An 11,673-nucleotide genomic window follows, 5' to 3' on the forward strand; every position below is an offset into this window, starting at 1 on the left:
TTAATGGTTATTTAGCTTCTGATATTGCTCTTGTGAACAATTTTTCCTGTTTCTGTGAGGACAGTTCTTGACTTGTCCTCTTTCACAATTTCTTTTTTAAATTTCGGGGTAAGCTTCGTTCCTAAACGTTTATTTATTCTAACATATATGATGTCTCGCTGGTTATATTTTCGAGATGGTTGGCGATTTTTATTGTGGTTATCTACGTCATTATTTTGTTTGTCTATGAGTCTCTGTACGTTAGTCTGTCGTACTTTCTCGAGTGTTTTCGGATCAGTATCAATTTTTCGTCCGAAAAATAAGTCTAAAGGCTTCTTTCCTGTTGTGCTATGTATTGTAAAGTTGTATTCATATAACGCTCTTTCTAAGAGTTCAGAAAATATTTTATAAGTGCCTTCAGCTTTGAGACAGCGCATGATCTCTGTAAGAGTGGAATGGAACCGTTCCACCTGGCCATTTACAGAGCTCGTATATGGCGGCGATGTGAATATTTTTATACCTAATTGATCTTTTAGCATGAAATTGATTGCTGCGGAATTAAAGGATTTTTCGTTATCGAATATTATCATTTCCGGTACTCCGAATAGGAAGAGGGCTTCTCGAAGGGGTTCCTTAATGTCTTGTATGGCTCTAGAGTTTATAATTCGTCCTTGGGCGTATTTCGAGAACTATCGATGGCCGTTAATACCAGTTTGTTTTCAGTTCTATAGATATCTATGTGAAGTATTTGACCCGGAAAGGTAGGTATGGGGGCTTTTCTCAGTTGTGGTCTTATTGGTTGCCGGTCGTACTTGTTAAGTTTGCAGATTGAGCATTGTTTTACGATTCTATTAATTTTATTATTCATGCTGGGAAAATAATACTTTTCCAGAATTTGGACTTTGTTTTCCTTAGCGTTGCGATGTGCTCTTGTGTGTGTTTCTATAATAATTCCCTCCTGCTGCTTTTCATTTTTAATATCTTCTACTAATAATTGTGTAAACCTAACTTTATACTTTGCGAAATTATCTGGGAAAATCTCTTGAATCTTTCCCATCAGGGACTCTGGAGCTTTGATGCCGTTTATCACCGACGGATTTAAATAGTTTTTTAGAAGTGAAACGAGTTTCTTGGAGGTGAACTCATTTTCTGTGATAGTATGCCGGTGAATTGTAGGGAAAACGATTTGGAATTCATATGTCGATGTTGAATCTATGTTTAGAATTATTTGGTTTTTGAAGACGTTTAATGGAGTTTCGACGCTGCAGATAAGGTTTTGTCCTGAACTACTGTCACTTTTAGTCATTTCTGACATAGTATGGACTCCCGATTCTAATGGAATTCTTGACAGGGCGTCGGCCACAACATTACTTTTTCCTGGCTTGTAGTGAAGCTCATAGTTATACTCCTCGAGTATAGCCTTCCAGCGCTTCATTTTGCTGTTATTGCTCTTATGGCTGAGCGCATAAGTAAGCGGTTGATGGTCTGTATAGATCTTTACTTTGGCGGAGCCATACAAGTAATTTCGAAGAGAGTTTAGGGCCCAGATGATGGCGAGCATCTCCTTCTCATTTGCCGCGTAATGCTCCTCCGCTTTACTCAATGTCCGAGAAATAAAAGTTATGGGCTTATCCTTTTGGGAAAGGACAGCTCCAAGCGCGAAATCCGATGCGTCCGTCGTGAGTTCGAAGTCTTTGTCGTAGTCAGGGTAGGATAGTAAAATTCCTTTTGAGACTAGGGAGTTTTTTATTTTGTTAAAAGCCTCGTTTGCTGCGCTATCGAGATTTATCGCAATTTTAGAGGATTGACGTTTTGACACATGGCCTTCTTCGCCTCTTAGCATTGTTGTTAAAGGTTTGGCCAATTTAGCGTAGTCTCTTATAAACCGACGATAGTAGGCGGAGAGGCCAAGGAACGATCTTAAGTTTTTCAAAGTTTTTGGTACAGGAAAATTAACTATCGCCTCGACTTTCTTTGGATTAGTTTTTATGCCGGTTTGTGATATTACAAATCCCAAAAATTCCACTTCTTGTTTGAAGAAATGGCACTTGTCGAGTTGTACCTTCATATTGGCATTTTCCAATGTTTCTTTCGATGTGACGTACATGCTCTTCTTCTGACTTACTGTAAATGATGATGTCGTCTATATAGACGTAACATATCTTCCCAATAAAATCATGAAGGATGTCGTCTAACGCACGCTGGAATACCGCGGGTGCGTTCTTCAAGCCAAATGGCAGACGGGTAAACTCGTATTTTCCATTGTTTATGGAAAATGCGGTTGTCTCTACGTCCGAGCCTCTAAGTGGAATTTGATGGAATCCACTTTTGAGATCGAGCACTGAGAATACCTTGCTATTGCCTAGCTGAGACAGGACGTCTGCTATCTCTGGGATAGGTTATCTGTCTGGTATTGTCACTGAATTTAACTTCTTGTAGTGGATCACCATTCTATACTCTTTATTCCCCTGTGAATCTGGTTTCTTATTCACGATCCAAATTGGGGAATTATACGGCGATCGTGATGGTCGTATTATTCCATCACTTAGAAGTTTATTGATTTGTTTTTTTACCTCACTTTTAAGCGAAGCTGGATATGGGTAAAATTTACTGTAAAGAGGAGTGTCCGTAGTAGTTGGTATTTCTCCAGTGACTTTGGTCGTGTAAGTTAGTTTGTCGTCGGGTTCCGAAAAGAGATTCGGAAATTTCTTTACTAAAGTGTCTACAGTTTCCATTTGGTAATCAGTCAAGTGCTCGTCTTGTAGTCCGATAGAGTTTATACTTTGGCTACTAAGTTGCTTAAGTTGAATTTTGATATTGTCGCGGATAACCATGAGGTTTTTGTCAGTAAAAATGACTGCATTCAGGTCTCTCAAGCTGTCGTTTCCCAGTATTGCATGGAAAGATTTTAGGGTAGGCATGACGTAAAATTTGAGCTTGTCGTCTAAATTGAATAAGTTAACATAAGTATGCGATTGAATTTTTATGTCTCCTGCAACTGATTTTGCGAAGAATGGGGTGTCGTTAGGTATTTCTTTTTTTACTAACCTCGGTTGGACATAGTTTTTACTGGAGCCTGTGTCTACCAAAAATTTTAACACTTCTCCGCTCTTCGTTCTACATTCGAAATATGGTAGCGAAGAGCTGGTTATCCTAAAAAATGTACGTCGCTTAATACCAATTCTTCGTCCCTGTTTTCTGATTCTATGGAATCGACGTATTCTGTCAATGTCTGGTCGAAATCGTCATTTCCTTCGTAAGTGTCTTCGCTGCCTGCGTCAATTTGAAATACGCGGTGGGTTTTGTTAGGCTGGATATTCCTTTGAGAGGATGGTTGGGGTGGTCTTTTTCCCAGGAATTGATTGGCCTGAGGTCTGTTCGCGTAATTTATTTGTTGGGAGCGGATGCTTCGGTCGATATCTATCGGCTCTGGCGGTGGTAGTGGTTTGGGTGCTATGGGTCTAGGTGGGGGTTGTCTTTTCTGGTTGCTATTTGTTGGTACTTGCTCGTAATTAAAAAATCTTGGGTTATTTTGGAATCTAGGTACGTGAGCTAATTGGGGGTAAAATGTCTGCCTTTGTCTTTGATTATTGGAGCCTCTCTGTGGCAAAGGTGTTGGTGAATAGTAAGACTGCTTCCTTAGTGGTGAGTCGTTTTGATTTTGAGCATAATGAGTTCGAAATTTCTGATTCTCTAGTTTGAGACACAAATGTAAAGCTTGCGGAAGGTCCGCAGGCTCTCTCATACCTAGCAGTCTCGGTAAATCTCCGTTGAGACCTCTGATAAACGTATCAAGGGCCTTTCCTCGATAAGTCTCGGTAAGTAAGCTTAAGGCTTCTTTTCCTGTGTCCAGACTACCTAATTTGTTGAGAATAAGAGATAAATGAGAGTACACTGCCTGATATAATTGTTGTACTGTAGAGTTGCCTTGAACGAGTCCTGTCATCTGATATTCCAATGTTGACACATCTCTCTTATCTGCATAATGCAATGTAAGGCATTTGGCGATGGCCGTCCAGTCCAACGGCGTATTGTAGGACTCTAAAGCGATATCAGCGTTTCCTACGATTTTGTTCCTAATTATGTTTAGGATTCCATAGTACTTTGCTGTTCCGCGTAAGGGCTCATAAATTCTGAGTATTCTTTCCACGCTCTTTCTCCAGGAGTTAAACTCCCCTGGTCTGCCTGAAAATTCCCTTAAGCATTTAACAACGTCGGGAATTCTGTCGAGGTCGCCTAGGCTATTTAGATGTTGTGTTTCTATTGTTTGGTCTACCATGTTAACAAAATTTGCGTTGGGATTGAGTGCGGTCTGCACAATTGTTGGTACTTGACTGCTAAGGACTTCTAAGGTTATCTGTGAAACTAGTTCTCTTAGATCCGAAAAATCTATTTGCCTTTGGGTTGGGGGATTGTTGGAGTCGGATGGGTCCTGAGGATTTGGATTGGCTGTGTTATTTGTGCTTAGCATAGCTGTTCGTACCAAATTGTTTGGGTTTGACATTTTTCAAATAATAAATTCCCGTGAAGCTTTATTTCAGCTTTAGTTTCGACAATAAATGTTTTTTCCTTTTTAATAATAAATTAAAGTCTGCGTTTCTTACTTTCGCCCTTTCTCCGTTTTAAAATTTACAAAATTTGCTTTTCAATATTCACCAATTTATTTTTCGGTAAAATTTCTGTATTTATAATAAATTTCTTTGAAGCTTTGTTTCGGCTTTTTGTTTCTATTTTAATTATTTAAAAAAAAATTCTAAACAATATCAATATGTCTTATCTCCTAATTTCATCCTGTCTTTCGTTTCAGTATTTATAAAATTTTTCTTTTAATATTCAACGATTTATTTTTCCACAATATTTCTTTATTTAATTCGTCATGACTTACGTTAGAATTTCAGTTATAAATTTCATCTTCTGTTGCATTATAATTCTGCGTGATGATGTTACTGCTGCTGGAGTTGGTTGCTTTCGATAATAACGCTGTTTTGATTGTTGTATTCCGTTGGTTGTTTTTGATAATAACACTGCATTAGATGATGCACTCAGTTGGTTGTTTCTGGTAATGCCGCTACGTTGATTTTTATATTCCGTTGGTTGCTCTTGATAATAATGCTGGGTTGATTTTTGTATTCAGTTGGTTGTTTTCGGTGGTAACGATGCGTTGATTTGTTGGTTGTTTCCTCTTGCTATTAATGCTGCGTTGATTTTTTCGGTTGGTTGTTTTTGGTAGTAGCGATGCGGTGACTGTTGCACTCGGATGGTTGTTTTTTAATAATAATGCTGCGTTGATTTTTGTCGCTGATATTGAGTTTGATTGTTGGAGTAATTCTTAGCTTTTTTCTCGCACGCACTGAACACACTAGTACAGTTTTCTTTTTCTTAGTTTTTATTAAAAATGTTTGTTCGCGGGCAAGGCGGCTTGCGTTCAAACGCGTCCTTTTTTTATCGAAAGAAGAGAAAAAAACTACTCGGGGACCTCTTTCCTCGCACTCGCGGTTCTTCTAACTTCAAGTTAGCAAAATACTTCGCTCGGGCCAGTTAGGTTTCCTTGCGCGGAAAACCTCAACGAAAATAGAAAAACGGCAATTTACTTAGTGCGGTGCGTCCGCTTTTATTCGAATGTCCGTTTGTCCGAATTAAACAAAACTCTTTACAAAAAATTTTTAATTCTACACCTATGAATAACTTAATTCTACAGGAAGGCGTTGCTCAAGCCAGACGCTACGTAAGCATTATTTATTTTCCCAAGTTTGAATTAGTAAGAATTTTAAAAGTGATTGCAAAAAGAATTGACAGAAACGATATTGTGAAACAGTAAACGCTTCCGCTTGAGGGTTTGTGCAACTGCTGAGTGAGTTAATTGGAAAAAGGTGATTGTACGATTGTACGGTAAGCAAAATGTATTGTAACTTACATACTTACAAACCATATATTAGGTAGAAGAAACATTTTTACATTGGGGTGGCTGCGTGTGTGGGCGGACGGTGAAGTCAGGTATGGGCACTCCATCATGGTGAGCGCGATAGGTGCCCCAATTTTAATTAATTAAAAATTATGAAGCAATAATTAAGGCCATCTTGAGATATTTAATAAATCCGTTATTTCTTCTTCGAACAGCTACCTTTATTAAGTTATTCGTAGGTGTACTGGGTAGTCTGATAAAGGTAGCTGTAAAACACAAACTAACTGACGCAGCACGTTCAAATTTTGACAGGAGTCAACTGACAGATGCCTGTTGACAGGAGCAGTATTTCTTTTTCAGTAAAGAGGTCGGAAATACAAAAAGTCACGGACTTATTGACCCGCCCTCGTACTTTTCATATCAGAACAAATTTTAAAGAAAAATTACGCAAAAGCATAGAAGCGAAAACTTGTGTTAAAAAAGTTGGCAGGCAATAATTTTTTGCCCATCCTGCTTTGTTGTGACTTTCGCATCTTTCAGTTCTGTAGAAAACCAATTTTTTCAATATACTGCAATCAACCCTATCAGCTAAGAAACGAATTGATTGTTGAATTACACAAAATTTCCTCATCAATTCCATTCCAGAATATGGAGAATGTACAGAAAACGACTTCTTCTTGATTGGCGCGATAACCGCTTACGCGATTTTGGCCGAGTTTCAAAGCGCGCCAGTCGTTTCTTTCTCGTGCTAACCGGCGCCAATTGGACACCCCAAGTGAAGCCAAGTCCTTCTCCACCTGATCTTTCCAACGCAGAGAAGACCTCCCTCTTCCTCTGCTACCACCAGCATCGAATACTTCCAGAGCCGGAGCATTTGTAACTATTCGGACGACATGACCTAACCGGGGATGCCGCTGTATCTTTATTCGTTGCGCTATGTCTATGTCACCGTAAAGTTCATTATTCCATCGCCTTCGATATTCGCCGACTCCAAAAAGCAAACGCCCAAAAATCTTCCGCAGAATCTTTCTGTCAAAAACTCAAAGGGACGCCTCATCGGCCAAGCTTTTGCGTCATACGTTAGGACGGGCATGATGATGAGTGTTTGTTTTTTTCGTCGAGAGAGGTCTCTACTACTCAATTGCCGACAGAAAACGACTGCAAACACAAATAAAATAATGACAACTTTACAAATATTGTAAATATTGAAAAAAAGAGTCCGCCCCAATGGAAGTCAGAATATATTATGTAAATATGTTGTTAGTATTTTCTAAATCCGCTCCATCAAATATGGGAGCGGTTTCTAAACAATTTCCGAAAAGTTTTGAGTTCTTGGCGTTTCTAAGGAAATCAATGGAAACGTTAATCCAAAGCCACAAACCAAGAATAATAATACTAAATACTAAAATAAAATACTAAATTTAAAAACCTGCATGAGGAGGCTCACATGCTTCCTCTAAAGGAGCATAACAAACTGCTCAGCAAGCAGTTTCTGCTAGGGTTTCACCGTAGGTCTCACCCATGCAGACACCTGCTTGAGCCTGAGTCACCTCCCAGGCACATCAGGAGGCACTTCCTCAACTACGTGGACGAGATCCTGGACAAAACAGACAGACCACTCCAGGATCAGACAGTGTACAGACAGGCCATAAACGACATTCATCGGGAGACCCTTACCACCTTCTTAAGCTCCCGTCCCCCGAATGCCGTTATCGGAGTCCAACCACCACCTATTGCAGACGAAGAGCTCCAGCTTCCCCGAGAGTCCCGCGTAGGTAGGTAGGTAGGTAGGGTGGTTGTCGCAAGACACACTTAGACCTTCAGCAGGCCCATTGTGATACCACTGGAGCTTATCCTTACTCTACGTGTTCCTTTTCAAACCATCCGGTTGCTTTAATAAACGAGCAGAGCTTCGTTAGTTTTAGATGGGCTATGTCCGCTACATCGGTTAGAAATGCTGTCTCGAGAGTGCGCAGCCTTCTCATAGCTAGGCTTTCACACTCACATAAAAGGTGTCTGACTGTTTCCTCTTCTTCTGTATTAAGACAGCTTCTACAGAAATCGAAGTAAGGGAGTCCTAACCTTCTAGCGTGGCTGCCTATTAAGCAATGACCAGTTAAAACACCTATCATTTTTCTTATAGATTCTCTGTTGAATCGTAGCAAGATCTTCGATCGACCGCTGTTCCAGTTCGGCCATGTCTGTCTGCTTAGTTCGCATGTTGTGAGGTTTTGCCAGATTGTATTTACCTTTTTGATGGTTTCCCTGTCTATAAGTAATTTACAAGTGGCTATGGGCATGGGTATCAGCGCCTTATCCGGTTCGAGACCGAGCGTTGTACCGGTTCTTGCAAGTTCATCCGCCTTACAATTTCCTGCAATGTTTCTGTGGCCTGGTACCCAGATAAGGTGCACCTTGTAGCACTTAGATACGCCATCTAGTAGTTTAAAACATTCTAGAACTGTTTTTGACGAGTGTGTTTTTGATTCCAGCGCTTTTATTGCTGCTTGACTGTCCGAGTAAATGAAGACTTCATTTGCGGATAATACTCTCGTTTTTATCTCTTTAAGTCCCTCTTTTATGGCAGTGACTTCCGCCTGAAATACACTGCAATGATCAGGCAAGCGAAATGATTGACATACTCCGAGTTTGTCGGAGTAGATCCCTCCGCCTACTTGGTTGTCTAGTTTTGAGCCATCTGTGTAGATGTTTAAGTCATTTATCTTGACAATGAGCCCGTTATCCCATTCCTCTTTGGAAGGAAATACTGTGACAAAGGATTTATCGAAATTGATGTCCTTGGTCCTACAGAAATCCGTTGTGCTGGGAATGCAGGGGAATTGTTCTAAAATAGAGGAGTGCCCTCTTTGGTACGTTCTGAGTAGACCGATTTCTCTTAGTCTGAGAGTTGCTTTGGCAGCTGTTTGCTTACCTTACTGCTCTATTGGTAAAATGTTAAGAATAATATTTAGTGCATCTGTGGGTGTGGTTCTGAGGGCCCCGCAGATGCAAAGACTGGCCATTCTTTGTACGTGTGCCATGGTTCTTTTGACGTACAATTTATCTAAAGCTGGCCACCATGCTAATATGCCGTATGTTAGGATTGGTCTGACAATTGCCGTGTAAAGCCAGTATACGATAGATGGGGAGAGACCCCAACTTAGTCCTATTAGCTGTTTACAAGAGTATAGTGCTATTGTCGCCCTTTTTACTCTATCTTCGACATTTGCCTTCCATGTTAGCTTTCGGTCTAGTATTAGACCTAGGTAGCGGGCCTCATCACTGAATGACAGTGCCGTTCCACCTAGAGTCGGAGGAATTATATTTGGAATTTTGTGTTTCCTGGTAAATAGGATGAGTTCAGTTTTATTGGGGTTGACGCTTAGCCCATTTGCTTTTGACCAGTTTTCAACCATGTTTAGTAAATCCTGCATGACTTCTATGAGTGTATTGGGGAATTTCCCCCTTACTACCAATGCAACATCGTCCGCATAGGCTACAACGTGTTGTCCTATCTCCTCTAGGCTCTTTAGCAATGAGTTTAGTGCCAGCACCCATAGGAGAGGGGACAGCACACCGCCTTGAGGTGTTCCTCTGCTAACTTTTTTCTTGATCTCTGAGTCCCCTAGGGTTGCGATCACCAATCTGCTCAAGAGCATGTTTTTGATGAACTCAACCAGAGCGCCAGAGATCCCGAAGTCCGTCAGTGCCTTTATTATGGTATCCGGTAGGATGTTGTTGAATGCGCCCTCGATATCTAGGAAGGCTACCAGTGTGAATTCTTTATTATACATTGACTTCTCGATTTCTGTAACAAGTGAGTTAAGTGCTGTTTCGGTTGATTTCCCTTTACAGTACGCATGTTGTGAGATGCTGAGCTTATAAGGGCTGATGTTAGCCCTAATATGCTCTTCTAAAATTCTTTCTAATGTTTTTAGCAGAAAGGAGGATAGGCTTATTGGCCTGAAATCCTTAGGTGTCGTGTGTGAACTTTTTCCCGCTTTAGGGATAAAGACCACTTTTACCTCTTTCCATGTTGATGGGACACTTTTCAGTTTCAGAGCGGCCTTAAATATGACCGTCAACCACTCCATGATGTAGTTTAGTGAATGTTGTATTTGGGCCGGGAATAATCCATCTGGGCCCGGTGATTTAAATGGTTTGAACGTGTTCACTGCCCAGGTTATCCTAGTTTCAGTGATTATTTCTTCAATGTCAGAGTTTGGTCTTTCTGTACCATTGTTGATTAACACGTTAGATGATTCGTTGCTGGGAAAGTGTGTGTCCACTAGCAACTTCAGAGTTTCGTCACTCGAAGTAGTCCAACTCCTGTCCGGTTTTTGGAGGTATCCGGTGGTATAGTGTTTTTTTGAAAGGATTTTACGCAGTCTGGAGGCCTCTGTGGTTCCTTCGATTTCTCCACAGAACGTTCTCCAACCAGACCTTTTCGCTTTCCTAACTTCTTTTTTGTAAATTTTTAGCTTAGTGTAGTAGCAGTCCCAGTCTTTACTCTCTCGTGTCGCTTTCGCTCTATTAAACTGTCTTCTGCTGTCGTTTCTTAGTGTAGACAGGTCTTCTGACCACCAGGGCGGCTTTTTCTTCCCCTTATACTTAATTAAGGGGCAAGGCTTGTTTACCTCCGTAAGGATTTGTACGTGTTCGTTCAATGATTCTCTGTCTTCAATATTAATATTTTGGGAGTTTGGAAGTCTTTCCTTAAGTTCCCGTTTATATATATGCCAGTTGGTCTTTTTCAAGTTCCTGCTGGCGGGCGGGGCCCGTGAGTTTTTTCCCCCAAATTTTATTTCTATGTAACGATGATCGGAGTAAGAGTGTTCATTCAGAACCCTCCACTGCGTCATCTTTTCGTAGAGGGTTTGACAAACTAGCGTAATATCAAGAACTTCTTGTCTATTGCGCGTAATAAATGTAGGTTCGTTGCCTTTGTTACACACTAAAAGCTTACTACATATAATATAATTAAAGAGAGACTCACCTCGTTCGTTTGTATCCGAGCTCCCCCATACGGTATGGTGGGCATTGGCATCACCTCCTAGGGCTAGTTTGCGGTTGTGTGCTTTGCAGTCTTCCACAAGGCTTCTTATTAGCGGCGACGGCAGTGGACCTGTGTCGTCTCCGGCAAAGTAGAACGAGGTTAGCCAGATGTTGCTTCCGCTCACTTCCCAGCTAACCGTCGTAGTATCTGCGTTACTGAAATTTTGAATCATAAATATATTAAGATGTGCTTTTGCCATTATGCATGCTCTTTTAGTACCTTCACCATTGGTCTTGTATACTTTATACCCTGATGTCCTCAGACCGCAGATTTCGCCATTCCGTACCCAGGATTCCTGGATGAGGACTACGTCCGGCTGATCTTCTGCCAGACGCTCCAGGAGGGCAAGGCAGGCTTCTTTACAGTGATGAAGGTTTATCTGTAGAAGATGCATCAGCTGTTAGCGTAATGTCTGGGTCTTCTTTGCTTTCGCATAAAAGTTCCCTTTCGGAATACTTACGCTGTTGTGTGTGGTACTTACCCTCCCGTTCGAAGAACAGCCTCCCTAAGCCCATTTCTGAGCCTGAAGAGGCGTATTCTTCTTCGGTGGGCCGGTCGTCTTCGCTCATTGGCTCGGTTTCGCTCATGGGTTCTGGTTCGCCCATGTGCTTTTCACCTTCCTTAGTGGCGAGGAACTCAATTGCATCTGTGTCTGTTTTGTAAATGTGAAGCTTCACCTTTACAAAACCGTATCTCAGATGCCCATCGCATTTCGCTAATGGTTCGATTGAATTCT

The sequence above is a fragment of the Anastrepha ludens genome, chromosome 4, assembly GCF_028408465.1.
Source record: "Anastrepha ludens isolate Willacy chromosome 4, idAnaLude1.1, whole genome shotgun sequence".
NCBI lineage: Eukaryota > Metazoa > Arthropoda > Insecta > Diptera > Tephritidae > Anastrepha > Anastrepha ludens.